At 39.5% G+C, this 19806-nt stretch overlaps 1 long non-coding RNA gene across 1 annotated transcript; it reads right to left on the bottom strand.

Annotated features, from left to right (window-relative positions):
* Positions 1–1618: 1618 nt before the first annotated feature.
* On the bottom strand, positions 1619–8813 carry LOC129049411 (uncharacterized). The gene is made up of 3 exons (XR_008512463.2): positions 8700–8813; positions 7973–8095; positions 1619–2004 (listed from the first exon to the last, which is right to left on the bottom strand). It is a non-coding gene; the product is annotated as an uncharacterized LOC129049411 (long non-coding RNA).
* Between the last annotated feature and the right edge of the window lie 10993 nt (positions 8814–19806).

Genomic DNA, 19806 nt, shown 5'->3' with positions numbered 1-19806 from the left:
ATTCACTATCACAAGAACAGCACAGGAAGGACCTACCCCCATGATTCAATTACCTCCCACCAGGTCCCTCCCACAACACGTGGGAATTCAAGATGATATTTGGGTGGGGACACAGCCAAAGCATATCGTTCTACCCCTATCCCCTCCTAAATCTCATGTCCTCACATTTCAGAACTAATCATGCCTTCCCAATATTCCCACAAAGTCTTGACTCATTTCAGCATTAACTCAAAAATCCACAGTCCAACATCTCATCTGAGACAAGGCAAATACCTTCTGCCTATGAGCCTGTAAAATCAAAGCCAAGTTAGTTACTTTTTAAATACAATGGGGGTACAGGTATTGGGTAAATACAGCCATTCCAAATGGGAGAAATTGGCCAAAACAAAGGGGCTAGAGGCCTCATGCAAGTCTGAAATCCAGCAGGGCAGGAAAATCTTAAAGCTCCAAAATGACCTCCTTTGACTCCACGTCTCACATCCAAGTCACGCTGATATAAGAGGTGGGTTCCCATGATCTTGGGCAGCTTTGCCCCTGTGGCTCTGCAGGGTACAGCCTCCCTCCCGACTGCTTTCATGGGCTGGCGTTGCGTGTCTGTGGCTTTTCCAGGCACACAGTACAAGCCGTCAGTGGATCTACCATTCTGGGGTCTGGTGGACGGTGGCCCTCTTCTCACAGCTCCACTAGGTGGTGCCCCAGTAGGGACTCTGTGTGGGGGGTCCCACCCCACATTTCCCTTCTGCTAGAACCTCCAAACAAGCTCTCAAAACAATGGACTCCCATAATTTTGCTTTAAAAAATTCCCCCTTTTTGATCAGGTTCTTACTTAGGTGAGAGTGTGATCAAAACTTAGGACCTTAGCGTCACCCATAATTTTGGGTTTCTGGTCTCAGCATATTATTCATAGGTTATGGTGCCCTCATGTTCACCTACTCCTTTCAGCTCTTGTCATTCCAGTTAAAGAGAGACCATTTGACATTCTTGAGATGGCTGCATGCAAACATTTAAAACTTTTGAGGGAATACAGCACACCAAGGGGACTACTATTATGACTATCAGGAGGATAATACCAAATGTTTGGAGTATGCTCCTTACCCAGGGTCCACTAAACCAAACCATCTAAAATTAAATACATCGAAGAATGAGCCAGATAAAGAATTGACTCACTTAACTAAGCAGTCTCTTCATTAATCCCCTACAACTGAATCTCTATAATCTACATTTGATGTATGTCTCCACAGACCACAAATGCCAGCAGCTGCACAAGTACTTTTCCACTGAACACTAAATAATCTGGAGCAATTCTGTTATTTAGCATAACTTTCACAAGAGAATTTAAAGTCTATTGTGTAACCATAGCCTTTACAGTAGAATCTGCTATAGAGCCTATCACGGGGGATACATTTCTTATCATTGCCTCTTTTACTCTAAACCATGGAAAAAGGACCTAGCAAATGATGCCCTTATAGAAGAGTGAAGGCCTCCTGGCAATGTTCTCTTTAACCCATGATATGGATTAAGAGAAGTGAACCAGTGTTCTCTTTCTGACTGATTATGAAGCAACACATGTACCATTAGTTTTTCATCTACATTGGGCCTTAATTTTTCATCTATCAAGGTATAAGGCTGGCTGCAAAATCCTTCACAAATAAAAGTATAACTCATGAGTGCACACAACAGAACCCTCTTTCACTTCTATTGTCCACAGAAGCATAACCAAGGAAAAAATATCCAAAGATAAGAGTCTCATGATAGTAGAGAAGTCATGATCTGTGATCTTGGGAAAAGCTGTTCACATCAAGTATGCCATCTTCTTCTGGGGAGAAACTTCTCTGGTTAGCATTACCTAAAGGGTCCAGTGGGTGTACAGCTCCAAGAGTGTGGAGGGACCCTTCTCAGTTGTGAGATTATGACCACAAGGTTCAAGGTCCCGAAGTTTTGCTGCAGTGTGGATGGCAAGGGCAGGCTTTCTCTGATGTTCCCAGAAGATCCAGGCTTCAGGTTCTAGATTGTGAAGGGGTTGATCGTCCTCAGTCAGTAAACCATGAAAAGTTTTCTTTACCTAGTGAAAATATACTGTGGCATAATAACCTACTGTTATAACATCAGCCCTCTTGCATGGGAGACCTTTTATATAACCAGAAAACACACATTGAAAATGACAGTTGAATGAAATCCCTCTATAAACGTTTAAATGGCCCATCAGGTAGCTGAATGTACCTGAAGCTTTGATTGTCTTCCCAGGAATATGGGTTTAACAAACCAAACACTGGTCATAAACTATTTTAGTAATTTAGAAATCACCACAACAATATATGTTTAATTTGGATCATTGTGTCTTTCCCATGATGAGTCATGGAATGCAGAACTTTTAATAACAAAAGCTTTAAGAACTCAGGAAGGACAAGGCAGCTGTCCTGGTTCTCTGTGATTCCATGCTTAACACTGGACATATGTCCTCTTGAATACCAGTTGTTTCTCCAACTTAGGTGCATAGCACTGATAGCTAATGGGTTATCATAGGTAATTTGACTTAGACCATGGAGTTCATTCAAATTGTATATCTAAACAATTTCAGTATCAGCTGATTTAGCATGAAAATATGGCAAAGTATTTTCTTGGTATTCAATTAATTTTTGTTCTACTTGAGTTAGCAGTTTTGTAAACCAATCTTTCATTAAATCTCCAGGAATTCTTACCTAGTCCAGATGATATGATTCTAAAGTTACCAGAAACCTGTATTCAAGAGTACTTTTCAGAGTCCTTTCCATTCTTTCATGAACCTCCTAAAATATGCCATATTCTAGGATTTTGCATGCTTGTGAAGTTTTCAGAAACTATCAGCATTAAGCAATTAACTGTGGAAATGACTAAGTAGTCATAAAGACACAGTTGACAAGCATATTTGGTTATTTCCATGGTCTACAATAATTTAACATAACAACCATACTTATGATTGATAGCATATATTCAAACATATTAGAATTTTAGAAATCCCATACAATTTTGGAACATATATTAATAACATTCACTAAAATCTAACCTGAAGAAGGTTAAACATTGTTTTTTATTTTGACAATGCTTCCCATGTAACTTAACATGCTAAGTAGTCTTGTTTACCTCTCTTTTTGATGCTTCAGGGGCCCTCTGTAGTATCCCAAAGTTGGAGGTCAGAAAAGACCATTCTGAAGCTGAAATTTGATTTTGGGAAGCCTGTCAAATATGTTTAAGGTTTAAAACACTTGATATTATGAGATAGAATTCCAGGTCACCATAAGTCATTCATTTAGCCAAAATGATGACTCAAAAATTTAAAAAAGGCAGAAACCTTTACTAACTGAAGACTTAGTTTTCCAAACAATCTGTCTTTTGTGTTTCTCTTCTTTTTCCTGTAGCTTATTCAAAAGGCAAACAAAAATATTTGATTATCCTTCAATAGTATGCGAAAATCTTGTTCAAAAGAGAAAGCCAAATTTCACCCTTGCATTAGCATACTATTAATGTCAACCCCAATCTTTAATAAATCATATAGGCAAATTTATCCAATCTTAATTAGTTTGATCATAAGGTGAGATTCTCATAAATCTTTTATAACTCTTTACAAATATTTGTTAAAGAGCAGATCAGTGCTCTAAGAAAACCCTGTTTTGCCTTTATTTCAATGTTCAATTTACAGAAAAAACAAGTAATACCCCTTTAAATGTAGACAATATGTTCACACACAGAATTTTCTTTTCTTTTTTTTTTTTTTTTGAGATGGAGTCTCACTCTGTCATCAGGCTGGAGTGCAGTGGCGTGATCTCGGCTCCCTGCAAGCTCCACCTCCCAGGTTCATGCCATTCTCCTGCCTCAGCCTCCCAAGTAGCTGGGACTACAGGCGCCCGCCACCAGGCCCGGCTAATTTTTTGTATTTTTAGTAGAGATGGGGTTTCACCATGTTAGTCAGGATGGTCTCGATTTCCTGACCTCATGATCCGCCTGCCTCGGCCTCCCAAAGTGCTGGGATTACAGGCATGAGCCACTGTGCCTGGCCAATAATTTTTTTTACAAGATTAATTTTTCATAAATCTTCTACAATTTGCTCAAACTTTCAGCTTTATCCTATCTAATTTAAAACAATCCTTTAACCCTCTAAACTAGACAAAAATTTACATTCCTGCTCCTTCTTATAATCTTTTGCTAAAAGCATATTTCACTTTCCTCAAACATCTTGCATGTAAAATGGTTTTTTCAGTGGTCTCAGTTACATGTTACAATGTTAACTCTTAGCAATTTTTATTTTTGGTGAAAAACCCTGGTAAGTAGGTGATTTTAATTATGTACCAGGTGTGGAGCCAAGGACACCAAAGAGAAGTATAGATAAAGTCTGACTCTTTTTAGCATAGCCAGGGGGCTTGGCTAAATTTGCATGTCCTCAGACCTTACTTCGAATCTAAAGCAGGCTCCAAAGCAGGTAAGTTGAAAAATTTTCAAAAGTCAAATAAGCAGTTTATTACCTTAAAGTATTTAGCAAATCTAGGCCGGGTGCAGTGGCTCACGCCTGTAATCCCAACACTTGGGGAAGGCAAGGCGGGTGAATTGCTTCAGGTCAGGAGTTTGAGACCAGCCTGGCTAACGTGGTGAAACCCCGTCTCTACTAAAAATACAAAAATTAGCTGGGCGTGGTGGCAGGCGCCTGTAATCCCAGCTACTCAGGAGGCTGACGCAGAAGAATTACTTGAACCCGGGAGGCAGAGGTTGTAGTGAGCCGAGATCACGCCACTGCACCCCAACCTAGGGGGTTATTTAGCAAATCTAATATGTGACCTGCCTAATTTAGACCAAATGTCTTTACTTATTTCCCAAAGCTTACTAAAGTCACATGAACTAAAAGGCATTACAGTTTTAATTTTTCTTACAAAATTTTTTTATTTAAGCGCTTTTCTTTTTAAGCCAATTAATCAGAGCTCTTTTATATACAAACGTCACACACAGAACACATATAAATACATAGAAACACAGAAGATCCAGTAGTTGTAAGATGTTTCATTTGCCAGTTTTTAAATTTCTTAACTGGATTACTGGATTCAGGGTGGAGTCCTTGGAGGAACAGGGCTAAGAAAACATGCAGTTTCTAGGTCCTAATAAGTAAGCACAGCTGGAATGCAAAACAGATCTCCAAAAATAAAGGATCCCAATTTTATATTGGATCCTGGATCCTCAAAAGAGAAATGCTATGGAACAAGACAGTGCAATGATTTGACCGTGCATTTCAATGCAAAGCCACCCAAAGCTGATCAGCCCATTCTGTGATTAGCCCACTCCAATGGGAATCTTATCTCTTGGTGGGGGATGGGGACATTTCCATACTTTCCAGATGGCCAAGAGCATGCTTCTCTGATCCAATGTGCAAAGAGCTGAGTATTTCCCCAACTGCCATTTGCCATCCCTAAAATTATATTTAGCCTTAGATTTTGAGAGAGATCTATCTGCTTCTAATTCCTGGGGTTTCATGAGGAAAACAGAGGTTTTTCCCAAAATGGGGTCTGTGGCACCTCCTCTGTTTTTCCCAAGGAGTCCCAGGCTGCTAGAAGTTATCTTAGGTCCTTTCATGTATGCATCAAGAGTGGCAAGAAGAAAAAAATGGAGAAAAACAATTCAGTTGCCTGAAAAGAAAAAAAAAAAGATCCAAAAAGAGAAAAAAACCATAAAGGCCTTTTAAATATACCTGTAGCTTGAATATCTACTTTTAACTGAGTGTTTTGTTTTGTTTTTTGGGGGACAGAGTCTCACTCTGTCACCCAGGCTGGACTGCAGCGGTGCGATCTTGGCTTACCTCAACCTCTGCTTCCCGAGTTCAAGAGATTCTCTTGCCTCAGCCTACTGAGTAGCTGGGATTACAGGCACATAGCACCATGCCTGGATAATTTTTTTGTATTTTTAGTAGAGATGGGGTTTTGCCATTTTGGCCAGGCTGCTCTCGAACTCCTGACCTCAAGTGATCTGCCCTCTTCGGCCTCCCAAAGTGTTGGAATTACAGGCATAGGCCACCGCACCTGGCCTATGCTGACTTTTAACCAAATTTTTTTTTTAACCGGATTCTAGCCAGAACAAATAGCAAATATTTCTGGCTTTTGAACTTTACCAAAGGTAACCTCCCAGTTGCTCAGAGAAAGAGGAATTCAAGATGGGAAGTCAAAAGGAGAGGGAGAGAATCAATAAATAGCAATAGCCACTTAGGTATCAAACCAGAAAGGACTCATCCCCTAAGCCAGGAATTGAATCCTGGCTGCCATTGAGAAGAGACAAAGCCTTCACCACGAAGCTACAGCATTGGGCAGTTTCCGTTGTTTCTTCCCAGAAGGGGCCTAGAGCAGTCAATTTTGAGAGGCAATGACTTTTAAATGTTCACAATAATTTTTAGAACTAACTGTCACATGAACCCCCAAATTCCTGTTTCCTGGATGGCAAAGGCCAAGAGAAAGTACCACCCTGTGGTTACAAGGTCAAGCTCCCAAGGGCATGAAACAAGACAAGAGGGAAACCTCATCCAGTTTGTTGTTGTTGTTGTTGTTGTTGATGATGATGTTTGTTTCAGGGACCTGCAGCAAAGTATATAACGACCGGTTTGCTGGGTTGGCTTGAGCAGCAAGCTTATGGGGGCCTAGGCCTGCATTCCATCTTATGGTACCCCTTTTTATGACTGAATGATGCAGAAAGACAATTCATAGCACAAAGTACAGCAGATTCGCTACAGCTTAAGACCAGCCTCACGAATCCTTTTCTCATTAATTAAAACTTTACAAGGGATAGTAATTTTTTTTTACCATGCCTACAACCAGTTTACACAGAGAGAGAGGAAAGGAAAGGGAGAAAAGCGTTGCTTACAGCAAGGTAAAGAAGGCAAGCCACTCAGGGAGGCCAGAGTAAGACCCACCCATTGTAGCAACGCTGAATCAAAGTTCAGATGGCCACGTGTCAGTTGCGAAGGGATATTTTCCAGCAATCCCATCAGCCCTCAAGTTTCCCCCTTTGGGGAAGTTTCCCCAGGTCCCATGATCCTGTACATGCCTAATCCTGTCACCCATTGTCATCAGCAAAAAGTACAAGACAGATTAATCCAAAGAGAATAGCAGTTAACAGCCCATAGTGCCAAATCCATTTTTAACCAAGAGGGACTTTACTGAGGGGAGGGCCTCTAACCCAATTCTCTAACCCAATACAGGTAAAATGTACTCCACTACTTACCCAAAGTCAGCCAATTGGTGCTACAGTTACTTCCTTTGGATTAGAATAGTAACTAAGCCAAAAGGTTAGTAGATTTAATTTTTTTAATCAATTAGTCACTTAAGCTTTTTATTTGCCTTTTATAAAGTCTTCGGATAAAAATACTGAAATCTTTTTACCAGCTTCTGCATATCAATACACGTCCCTAGATGAGACTAATTTGGAAGCCCTCATTTTCTAACAGACTTCAGTGCAGTGTTGTTCATTTGGAACGTTCCACTGTAAGTTATCTTCAGTAAGATTTAGCAAGATTTTGCCATTTCTTTAAGACTTTGCTGCTTATAAGGTCTAACACTTGTGCATGTATAAGCCAGAAGGAACTCAGTTCTTCAGAAATTAAGGATCTCATTTTTACCTCAAATGTTGGCTTTGCTTTCAGGTTCCCTTGATCAACTTAGCCAGTGATTTTTTTTCCTACCTAAGTGCACACGAAAAATGAACCAAAGGGGTAGAACACAGAAATCCCTGTGAATTTCCAAAAGCCAAATTTTATACCCCCTGCAATATTGCCATTTACTACCGGTTTCCTTCTGACCCAGTCAGATGTAAGAAGCCTCTAGCTGGATCCAAACCAGTTAATTACTGGACCCAGTCCAGTTTCTTGTCACAACTTCCAAATCCAGTTTGGATCAGAAACTTGCTCAAAGAAACTCAGAGAGCTAAAATCACAAATCTGTGGAGCTTTGGAATCTGAGAGAGAACTTACCACAATCCCCAGCTGCTCCAAGAGATCAATGGACACAATCGGACCCGAGAGTTCCTCACTTGGTCACTCAGTGCTCCTAGGGGATGTTAGAAGCTCTACTTCGGAGTCCACTTCTGACACCATCTGATAAAAGAAAAATTTCAGCTGAATTAAATTTAAAGGAGTTTAACTGAGCAATGAACGATTCGTGAATTGGGCAGCCTCCTGAGCCGGAATAGGCTCAGAGACTCCAGCACAGCCACATGGGGGAAGAAGATTTATGGACAGAAAAAGGAAAGTGACATACAGAAAAAAGAAGTGAGGTACAGAAACAGCTGGATTGGTTACAGTTCGGTGTTTGCCTTATTTGAATACGGTTCAAACAATTGGCTACATTTGATTGGCCAAACCTTGATGATTGGCGCAAGTGTAGGCTATGATCTATTTCTACTTCCACTTGTTATAGTTCACGATGTACAGAGATGCCCTCAGGCTGAACTTAATATATGTAAGGAGGCAGCTTTGGGCTAAACTTGATTTAACTCATCTTAAACTGCAAACAACCTAATAAGATTCCCCATTACACCTTTCTGTTATCCACCAGCTCTGGGCTGCCCTAGAACATGTTGCTTAATCCATTTTCCTCCCATACTCCTAATTTTCCACATCCCCCCACCCCTTAATCGTTTCCTGTGAGAATAATATGGCTCTGTCTCAAATCTTTCAATTTTGCATAACTGCACATTACTTATATTATCTTTAAGAAGGATGATTCACTTTGCAGTCAGGAAACAAATGATGCTCCGATTGCTGGGCTCTACCTTCCTTATGGGCTGTAGGGGATCAAAAATATTCAATGACTCTGCAGTCTAACCTAGCAGTCCAAGGGTTTGGTTATGGTGTCAAGATTCCGTTCTGTGACCTCACGTAAATTACTTGGCCCCTCTAAGCCTCAGCTTCTTAATCTGTGAAATGAAATGTGGACCCTGAGTCATAAAGACTGCATCTTGGGTAATAAAAATAATGCCTACCTTATGCATTTGGGGAGGGTCATGTCAGATATTATATGACAAGGACTTCTCTAATCCCAGTGCCTAGCACAAGGTATTATAATATAATTATTAAATCCCTCCCAATCTTAATAATTCTAAGTATTTGACAGTTTACTAATTGAACTCCAAATACTCATTTAATAAGCATCCATTTAATGACTACTATTTAATATGTGCATAGTACTACAAAAATAAATGAGGAAGGAAGTAAGGAAAAATAAACATCTACTGAGAGCTATCTATGTGCCAGGCACTTTACATAAATCATCTTGTTTACTCCTTCAAATAACTTGAGAAAGCTTTGTGTCCTCACTTCTATGGATGGCACAGAGCTATGAGAGGTTATATAACTTGCCTGTAAGGCACAAATCTGAGTTGGTATCCAGGTCTGTTTCACTCAGGGGCCCTTTCTCCTCCACAAATTGCTGTGCCTCACAAGTAGAGTGTATGTCTCAAACTGACCAAACCTTAAATTCAAAAGGAAAAGGGAAGAAAAGAGGGGTCAGATGAATGGAAAGTGGAGGAGAAAGAGGGAAAGATAGGAAGGAGGAAGACCGGAGAGAGAAGAGATAATGGAACAACAGGGGGATGCCAAGTAGCTCCTCCACTTCCATCCCTTGCAGTGGCTGGTGGAGAGCCAGCCCCCTTAGCTCATCCTTATCACCTTATCACCTTAGGTGACATGTCCCTGCCAAACGAACTAGTGCCAAAAGGAAATGCATCATGTCTGTGACTTCCCACAAACTCAAGCTAACCAGAGCTGATCTCACCCTCTCCTTTTGGAAGCTCCAACAAAAGCACTATAGCCTTCTAGGTAGATTCTAACTCCCTGTCTTATTTACAGTTTAATTTTGTACTGGTAATTGTCTCATGTGGGCTCATCTTATTCTCACACCCAAGCTATAAAATATTAAATGCATGCATTTTGGTGTACTCTTCTGTAAGTAGATGGTCACAGATGAAAGCACACTACAAAATTGTATAAGACTTTTCTGAGAAGAAACTGAAAAACTCTGCCCAGAACTTGGGGTAGGTACTCATAGATTACTTGTTGGGGTAGAGAGAGTTACTTAAGAGCAAACAGCAAAAACTCTGGAAATATACTGCCAGATATTATGAAGTTATCCTAATAACCTCATATATCCAATATCCAATGGTCCCATGATGATGAGGGTGTCTGCTGAAGGGAATGTGCCCTTGTCATTGGGAAGAGGTCAGTTTGAGAGTAGGGAACAGAGACTCTGGAAGGAGCTTATCTGGTAGTGGTAGGAGGAATATTTTCTTTGCTCTAGATCTGGCCAATGCTTGGCAGTCTCAGGGTCATGCAATTGCCGGAAGCATTTCTGTTGGTGGAGGGTGGCTTTCCTTGTCCCTGGGCGATTACCTGCGAGAGAACCCGGGAATGTGCCAAGGAAAGGGCCTCGGGTTGGGTCCTGACTCGGCAGTGCGTCTGAATCATGCTCTGTGCCATGTGTCCTTTCATCATCAGTACAGTCTGTCCTGCATTGGATCAGGGAGGGGTCCACACCCACACCTTTGTCAGGACCGTGCAGGGAAATGCTGGACCCCTTCCCTGGAGGTCAGGTGATGGTGCCAACAGAGGACAACAGAGCTCAGCGGCAGCCAGAGCACTGCCTAGGGGGTGTTATCTTGTAATATGAAAAGAAGCAATATCTCCCTCTTGGTTGTCACTAGATTTAGAGGAAAGATGTGCAAAGTGACTGGAATTCATATCCTCATTCAATGTTTATTCATCTCATCACATGTTGTAGTTACTTCATGCCAAGCTCCAGGCAACAGGAATACAGCAGTGAGGGAGCTGGGTTAAGCCGCTGCTCTCTTAGTTTATATCCTCTTGAGAAGTGGGGACAGACAGTAAGCAGATAAACAGACTGTCAGGTACTGAGATGGGGATTTGGGTGCGTGTGATTTATTGAGGATGTTCTCCTCAGGAAAACCTGTAAAGGGTGAGGAAATCAGGATGGGGAAGGGGAAGAAGCCAAGCAGAGGGGTGCTGTAGAAAAATCTAGCCTAGGCCTGATCCCTGGGGGCCCTGAAGTGCAAATCGCACCTTCAGAGTTGTCCTTGAAAGCAAGAGTGGGGAGCTTTTGTACCTGTCTCTGTCGGTCATTGGCCACCCCAGGGTGTTGTAGTAGCCTCTCAGGTAAAGAGGCTCCTTAGGCAAGAGCATTTCTTAGAAGAAGGCCATCGGTGTAAGGTGTTAGCTGCTGTGTGCACAGGAGTGGGGCACACGGGCTGGTTATGGGGCATGCGCAGATTGTCAACAACATCAGCTACATCTCTTCATAAGGGGAAAAGTCAGGCAGTGGGAACTGCTAGGAGAGAATGGAAATTCAGCGACAGCAGAGGGACTGTACCGTTGCTTTAGACTGCATGGCCATGAAATAGGTGGATTCAGATTTTATAGATTTTGAGACTTACAATTTGGAGGCGCCTTTTTAAAGTAAAAGACTATGAAATCATGAATACAAAGTTAGTACAAACATGAAAATTTATTCAAAATGAGAAGACAAAGAATTACAAATAAAAGCTAACAAATAAGCATCGCAAAATCCAGAAAAAATAATTAATATTTAATTAAAGTTAATAAAACTTTCTGACATACCTCTACAATACCTTTTCCTACATTATTCAGCCATATATATTTTCATTACCTCCTTATATGATAATGGCTTGGTATTTGCTTTTTATTAAGAGACTAGAGAGACATTTTGGTCTTTCCCTTAAAGTGGTAAACCATTTGTTGTTAATACTTTTAAAAAGTTTTTCAGCTTCACAACTTGTTATTTGGTGAAATTATGTGAATTTTGAGGGTGATTATCAAGATTGGGAAACCCTCAATTAAGCTTCTTTCATATATGAGCTATAAGCTTTGAAAAGATGCCCCACAGATAGCTTCTGACTCCACACATTTCAAACTCACTTTTGCCAGGCACAGTGGCTCACACTTGTAATCCCAGCTATTAGGGAGGCCGAGGTGGGAGGATCCTTTGAGCCCAGGAGTTTGAGACCATCCTGGACAACATAGTGAGATCCTGTCTCTTAAAGCAAATTGGTCGGGGGTGGTGGCTCACGCCTGTAATCCCAGCACTTTGGGAGGCCAAGGCGGGTGTATCATCTGAGTTCAGGAGTTTGAGACCAGCCTGGCCGACAGGGTGAAACCCCATCTCTACTGAAAATAGAAAAAAAATTAGCTGGGCGCGGTGGTGGGTGCCTATAATCCCAGCTACTCAGAAGGCTGAGGCAGGAGAATCACTTGAACCCTGGAGGCAGAGGTTGCAGTGAGCCGAGATCGCGTCATTGCACTCCAGCCTTGGTGACAAGAGCAAAACTCCGTCTCAAAAAAAAAAAAAAGAAAAGAAAATTAAAAGAAAAAGAAAATAAAAATAAAACAAGCTCACTTTCCTCCCATACTATCCTTGTCTTCTGGTGCTGGGTGTTGTAGGACATTTTCATGTTGAGATGTCTTCGTGTGACAATAACAGGTGGTCGGCAGTGAGTGATGAGTATTCCAGGAAATCATTACTGTACAAGGGTACCACACAAGGAAGTGACTGCAAACCACTTACATACTTCCCCTCAATTCAATGAACCCCTAAATCAACTTCCCCTTTGCCAGGTCCTCCAAAGGCCTATAGCCACTCCAATGCCAATGGAAGAGAGGCAAGAGGTAGAGAAAATTGGAATAAAAAGAGAGAGTAGCCTTAAGTTTTAACAGATTGTGTTAAAATATTTTACTTTTGCAACATTTACAAAAACACACATGCATGTGAATAGATCACTAGGTTCCCTCCCAGTACTTACAAAGGACCCCTGCAAGTGAGGGGCTCTGAAATGTAAGCCTCATTGTTTTCACCATAAATCCACCTCTGTCAGTGAGGGACTCTTTGAGGAGATGACATGTAGCTGAAAGCACTTAGATGACATTCAGTAAGTTATTATTAACTGGAGACTCATGGTAAATCTACTGCAGTCTTTGAAAGCAGAGATCTCTTGCTCCATCCTGAGTCTCAGACTAACTTATACAAGGACAGGAAGACAGCACTTCCCCAGGAAGGCCTCTTTAAAAATGGAAGCTGCCTGTGTCAGAGACCATCCCAAAATTACCGCACTTTGGCCATCCATGCATACAGGGAATGCACAGTAACAGTCTGAGTGTCTCTTCAGCATTGGTTGGAATCTATAAAGATCTGAAATCAATGCCTTATTTGGCTGTGATTTGCATCCTCTTCTTCTTTGCTGGCTCTGGGTCTCTGGGGGAAGGAGTCCCTTGTGCCTGCCAGGTGCTCTTGATTAGAGTTTGGGGCTCCCAGCATTGTAATTATTTGTTTACCTGCCTATCTCCTTTGCAAAAGTGAGCTGTGCCAAGCAAGGACCCTATCTTATTTATGCTTGCATCCGCAGGGCCTAGCACACAGCCTAGCACACAGAGGGCACTCCATTCTTGTTTCCAGATGAATACATAACTGCCTATCCAGGAATGTATGAAAGAAAAAAAAATCATTCCACCCATTTCTTGATTTCATCTCAAATTCTCCAAAACAGGTAAGTTAATACTTTGTTCAATTTGGTCAGTAATGCAATGTTTGACCCTGAATCACCTAAAAATATTTCTGTTTTTCAAATCATTTGCAGAAGGCATGAGCGAGTTTACATAAATAATTTTCACTCTTTGATAGAAAGCATTCACAAAATCAAGGAGAAATAACATACAATATGCAATTTTCACTCTGGGTGCTCTGCACTGAAAAAGGCAACAGATTCTCTTTCTTATTTTTGAGAAGGACAAGAGAGCTGCTTGTCTAGAATCACTGTTCCCTTTGTCAATAAATAAAAGGCCCTTGTATTTGCAAGGATTTCACATGATGTTACAAAAAAAAAAGAAAGAAGAGGCATGTAAAGTTTTCCATAGCAAGCGTGCTAACCAAATTTGGCTGTACTGCTTAATTACAGAGGACTCAGAGGGAAAACCCAGAGTTCTGTGTGGTGCTATTAGAAAGGCTTCAGGGTGTCTGGGTGTCTTTTCCTTGGGGTCTCCTCTTTCCTCTCTATCTTTCACAAATTAAAAACAAAGTTAATTAAAGCTGAACAGTTGAAGCTGATTTCCAAGGGACTGACAACATCTGACACCAAGCTGAATTAATAGCAGAGAAAATATTTTTTTCCTGTATTGAAACTACCAACAGTGTTTAACAAAATGATTAAATCCTTTATAAAGTTTCTAGAGTTCTTAAATAAACATTGGACTACGATAAAGGCCTAGTTAATTCCAAATGTTTCAAAGAAGTTAAACAATATAAATATTTTCTTAAAAGTTAAAATTGAGATGAATCTCGAAACTAGTAATTGAAGATTAACTCTGGATATTTAGAAAAGATCTTTATCTATCAAACATCTACGTTTGTAAGGCAAGAAGAGCCTTGGTTTCATTAAGGAAGGAATAGCAGGGGCTGGCAAATGGAATTTTATTAAGTAAAGGTCAATCCACGTAGCATCAGGTGATAGCCCTGTCACCAACTGCCCTACTTCTATGGATAATTTTTAATGATATTAAAAGTTTTTGTCTAACTCCACTTAGCTATTTCTGCCCACTGTTGTACTATGTATGTGAAAACCCTGGCATCAGCCTCATTTAGCTCTGCTAAAATAAGTTAGTTCTTATTAATCATTAATACCTTATTGAATTGACATTTGCACTAGCAAGAATGTGAAAGAAAGAACACAGAGTTGGTATGTGGCTACAGGGGTCAGGAAGGTTGAACACATAAAATGGTATCCTAAGAGTGGTAAAGGCAGCTGTCCCTGGGAGAAATATCCTCTCCCTGGGTGGAACTTGTAGAATGAGGTGGTTCTGGATGACACCCTGGTCTGTGGTCATCTCACCCCAGTCATGCCATCTTGAAGGCTTTTCAGGTGATGCCGGATCACCTTCTCCAGGGCGTGTTCTCTTCTCTCTCAATGTGGCCTTGCAGTCGTGGTCAAACCCATGGGCTCTGCAACCAGACTGAGGTCCATTGCTCAATTACAATTTCAGCTGTGCCACCTAGGAGGGGGTACTTTTTTGTTTATACATGTCTGCCCCATTAAAAGGTAAATTTCATGAGGGCAGCAACTTTCATTCACAGCCATAGAAGAGGTCTCAGTTCATGGTGGGTGCTCAGTACTTAGTTTAAATTTATTGAAAGAATAAATGAATAAGTGACTGAGTGGATGAAGTGTTTAACCTCTCTGGGCCTAGTTTTCTCATCTGTAAAACGAGGGTAATAACAGCACTCAGTATGACATCTACACAGGTAGCAACCAGTGTCAGAATGCAGCAACAGGGTTTACCTAGCCAAGGGGTCCTTTATGTTCTTCCTGTTTAGGGAGAATGTGGTTTCAGGATGTGCAGCTGCTGGCAAAAGGGTGAAAGCTAAAGCAACTGCAGGTGGGTCCTGTTATGCATTGTTTAATCATGTTCACTTGGAAACTCACTCTGCTTTTTCAAGGAGATGTGGTCATACAGATGACCTTAGGTCATGCTGTTATTTTTGTTTTCATAGGACAGCCATTTATATTTAATGAAATAAAAGAAACTCAAATAATGTGTAATTGAAGAAGGAAGAAGGATAGGAGCAAGACTTTCCAGTTATATCTCATGGCTCTCATTCTTATTTCACCTACACGACTTGGGTGGGAAAGCATTTTTAGAATTCAGTATGCACAGTTGCAAAATAAGTGTATAAACATTGGTATCTTTCCTATATATGGCTCTGTTCGGTTGGAAAAAAAATAATGAATATCATTTTGCAATAGCAAAACTAAATATTAAATACCCATGAATAAACTTAACAACAAATACGAAGGCCTATGTAAAGAATCCTTTACAATTTTACTCAGAGACAAAAAAGGAAACTATCAAATGAAGTGACATACTTTATTTCTGGATGAAAAGATTCATTGTTATAAAGGCATCAATTTCCAAGTCAATTTATAAATTTAATGTGAAAATTTCCACAACATGTTTCTTGGACCTATTCAAAATAATTTTAAACATTATCTGAAAGACTAAACTTATAAAAATAACCCATATCATTTAGAAGAATCAGAAGAATATGGTTAATTATTTAATAAAACACACCATAAACCTATAGTATTTAAGGTATAATAAATAAGATTGCTAGTCACGACCTCCTAAATTATTTCATAGCCTACTAAGGGTCATGAACTGCAGACTAAAAGACATTGGTTTATAAATATCCAAAACTGAGCAGTTTCGTTAAATATATTATAATACAGTCATAATGCAGAATATATGCAGTTATTAAAAATAATGGGGTAGAACTATATCGGTATGGAAAGATGTTGACAATATGTGGGTGAAAAATTTACTAGATTCACCCTATTTTGAAAGGAAAAAATATCATATATTTTCATATATGCAGAAAAAAAGCATATGGACAGAAAATTACCAATATATTAACAATAGCCCATTTGTCTCTAGCTGCTGGGTTTATGGGCAAGTGTAATCTTTCTACTGTCTATAATGAATATGCATTAGTACTTAAAATATGAATTTTAAACATTTTAGACTGTTACATAATACATAGATTTTGTTCATTATTTTCAGTCTAATTTTCAGGAAAAATGCAGATTTGGTCCTTAATACATAATTAATATCCATTACACGATTTTTTAGCAAAGATATTATAAAGTTATAGTACTTAGAGTATAATAAATGAGTTTGCTAGTCATGACCTCCTAAATTATTTCATAGCTTACTGAAGGTCATGAACTGCAGTTTTATTATATTTTCTGTCATTTTCTTTGACAGAAGATATGATAAAATGAAACATTCTTGATTTCTTTAACATTAAGTCTACAGCAGTAAGCAATCCTCAATCCAAATAATCATATTTTTAGCTGCAAAATAGGAAACACTTCTTCCAATTCCTGTCATAGAACTTCTCTAAGAATAAAACAGCTGCTTAGCTATCATTGCCTTTAAAGGAAAAAATACCATCATTAAACTGCTGCTTTGGGTATTTGAGTCGAGGTGCTCTAGTGGCTATTGTAACACTGTGCCTCCTGTCACGCTACCAACCTGCTGGGTTGAGTGGGCCATCCAGGCTTAAAGTTGTTTCTAACCAAGAACGGTAGAAGTCAAGATTTATTTATGCCGGGGCTGCTGAATAATGCAGTTACTCATAAGGACATTTTTAAACCGGTACAAGTAAACCCAAGCAACCTTTAAGGGGAGAAGTCACAAACAAGCACATTAAGTCTGGAGTTGGACGTGTGTCTTGGAAGAAGAGACACGGGTGAGGGAAGATGATGCTTGCAGATTTCCAGTGTGCACCTCCCTCTTTAGCTGTGGCTGGTAAAGTTACCTGAGTCATTGATTTTCTCCCCCCAAATGCTGCCCTGAATTTCACTTTTGTCTGCTTTCATAATTGAGTGACCAGAATAACAGTCTGTCAACCACTCCACAAAATATTAGCCTCAAGTCAAAAATATCCTAGAAAAGAGTTGTTGGTGAATATAAGGCCAATTTCATGCTCTCTTAAAATAATGACACTTCCAAGAGTAGAAACTGAATAAGTTTCATAGTTCATGTCTCTTGTTCTAGACTTCTATATCAGGAAATGTTATAATTTTCAAGGCATATAGATTCAGTGAAAAAAAAAAAAAAAAAAAACAGAGAGAAAGAAAAGAAAGCTTGAACTCGGGAGGTGGAGGTTGCGGTGAGCCAAGATCATGCCACTGCACTCCAGCCTGGTGACAGAGCGAGATTCTGTCTCCAAAAAAAAGAAAAAGAAATGTTACAATTTCACTGTTTTCGGAATTCATTCATTCCAAAATTTTGTACATCTGTAAGTTGAAAGAACTAGATGAGATGATTTTAAATAGAAGTACTGAGTGAGAACATTCTCTAGCACATTATCTGGCAATATGGGACGTTGTAATACAATGTTAACAGTATACAATGTTAACAGTATACAATGTAAAGATACCAATGTATACTGTTAACACTGTAACAGTACACATTGCCTCATAATATTAAAAACTCTTACAAACTTCATCTTAATGACAGAATAATATTCTAAGATGTGATTAGGAAATCATTTTGTAAAGCTTGTTTCCAATTTTTTTGTTATTTTAAACAATATTATGATTTCTAACTTTATGAAAAAAACATTTTCCAAATTTCAGGTCATGCCTTTAGGATAGATTCACAAAGTGGAATTACCATAATAAACATTTTAAGGTTACATTGCAAAATTATTTTCTAAAAGGCTTGTAGCAATTTTCATCCCTACCTGCAATGTATCAATAGCCACTTCCTTGTTCCCTCATTCATATTAGGTGTTTCATTTTCAAAAATGAATACATACAAAAAAATTTTATAAAATATTTGATACATTAATAAGTTAAGAATTTTGTTCACTGTTGTTTTAATTTGTACTTATTTTTATTTACAGTGAGATTAAACACTTTTCCATATGTTATTTAGTCATTTGTATTTCCTCCTTTGTGTATTGTTGCACATGCATTTTGCCTGAAAAGGACCATTTCCTTTTCAGTAATAATCAACATTAACTACCATGATGACTACTATGACAGGAGAGCTGATTCAGCTTGGGCTTGGTGGGAGGAAGCAACAGAGGTCTGTCTGCTGGAAAGTGACCTTTGAGTGGATATTCAAATGATGATGGTGGGAAGTAGAGAGATTGGGTAGTAGCTTTCCTGGCAGAGGGACAGAATCGTTTGTTTTGAGGCAGGTCTGACCTGTGAGTCCAGGGCTGTCCAGAGAATAAGAATGCTGGCTCTAAGGGACATGGACATTCTGGTCAAATGAAGAACATTTTCATCCATGCTTTGATGAGACAGACCTCAAACTACTATCATACTACTATGATACAATAGATGATGACTACTATGATATGATTTTTTTCATTCCTAGACAATGTAGTATAATATAATCTCATATCAAAACTCAGGGTCTAAAACCTTCTCCCATCGAAAGTGCTATCTTATCATAAAGTAATGAAAGGTTTTAAGATAGCTAAGAAATGTAGGCTGGGCGCAGTGGCTCACGCCTGTAATCCCAGCACTTTGGGAGGCTGAGATCACAAGGTCAGTAGATCGAGACCATCCTGGCTAACATGGTGAAACCCTGTCTCTACTAAAAATACAAAAAAAATTAGCCAGGCGTGGTGGCGGGCGCCTGTAGTCCCAGCTACTTGGGAGGCTGAGGCAGGAGAATGGCATGAACCCAGGAGGCGGAGCTTGCAGTGAGCCGAGATTGTGCCACTGCACTTCAGCCTGGGTGACAGAGCGAGACTCCGTCTCAAAAGAAAAAAAAAAAAGAAATGTAATGCCCTACAAATTTATTATAATCATTTCTTGCCAAAGACATTTTCATTTATGCTGATACTTCACATATAAGGACCTTTTAATTTCCTCTTTTTCCTAAATGCCATAAAAGTAATTGTAACTAATATGTTGGGCCATTAAGAAATTTTATTTACACAGGATAAAATTCCTTTATGAATGAACAAAATATTTTTTAATTGGATTGTATTGTGGTCCAAAAAACCTTAAAAAATAAAAGAAACTGAATGAGCTGAAACTAATTCTTGATCTATTTTCAGCCATCAATAGAACTATTGCAAAACTTTCAGGACATACTTATGGTGTCATAGGGAAGGCAGTCATTATTTTGTTTTCATAAGTTGGGTATTTTATTAAGTAAAAGCACTTTAAATCAGTGCTTTTGAAACTGTGAATCATGATCATGAC

This window comes from Pongo abelii, chromosome 10 (assembly GCF_028885655.2).
Source record: "Pongo abelii isolate AG06213 chromosome 10, NHGRI_mPonAbe1-v2.0_pri, whole genome shotgun sequence".
Classification (NCBI taxonomy): Eukaryota; Metazoa; Chordata; class Mammalia; order Primates; family Hominidae; genus Pongo; species Pongo abelii.
The sequence above is the reverse complement of the archived record's forward strand: the minus strand, read 5'-3'. Positions and strand labels throughout refer to the sequence as shown.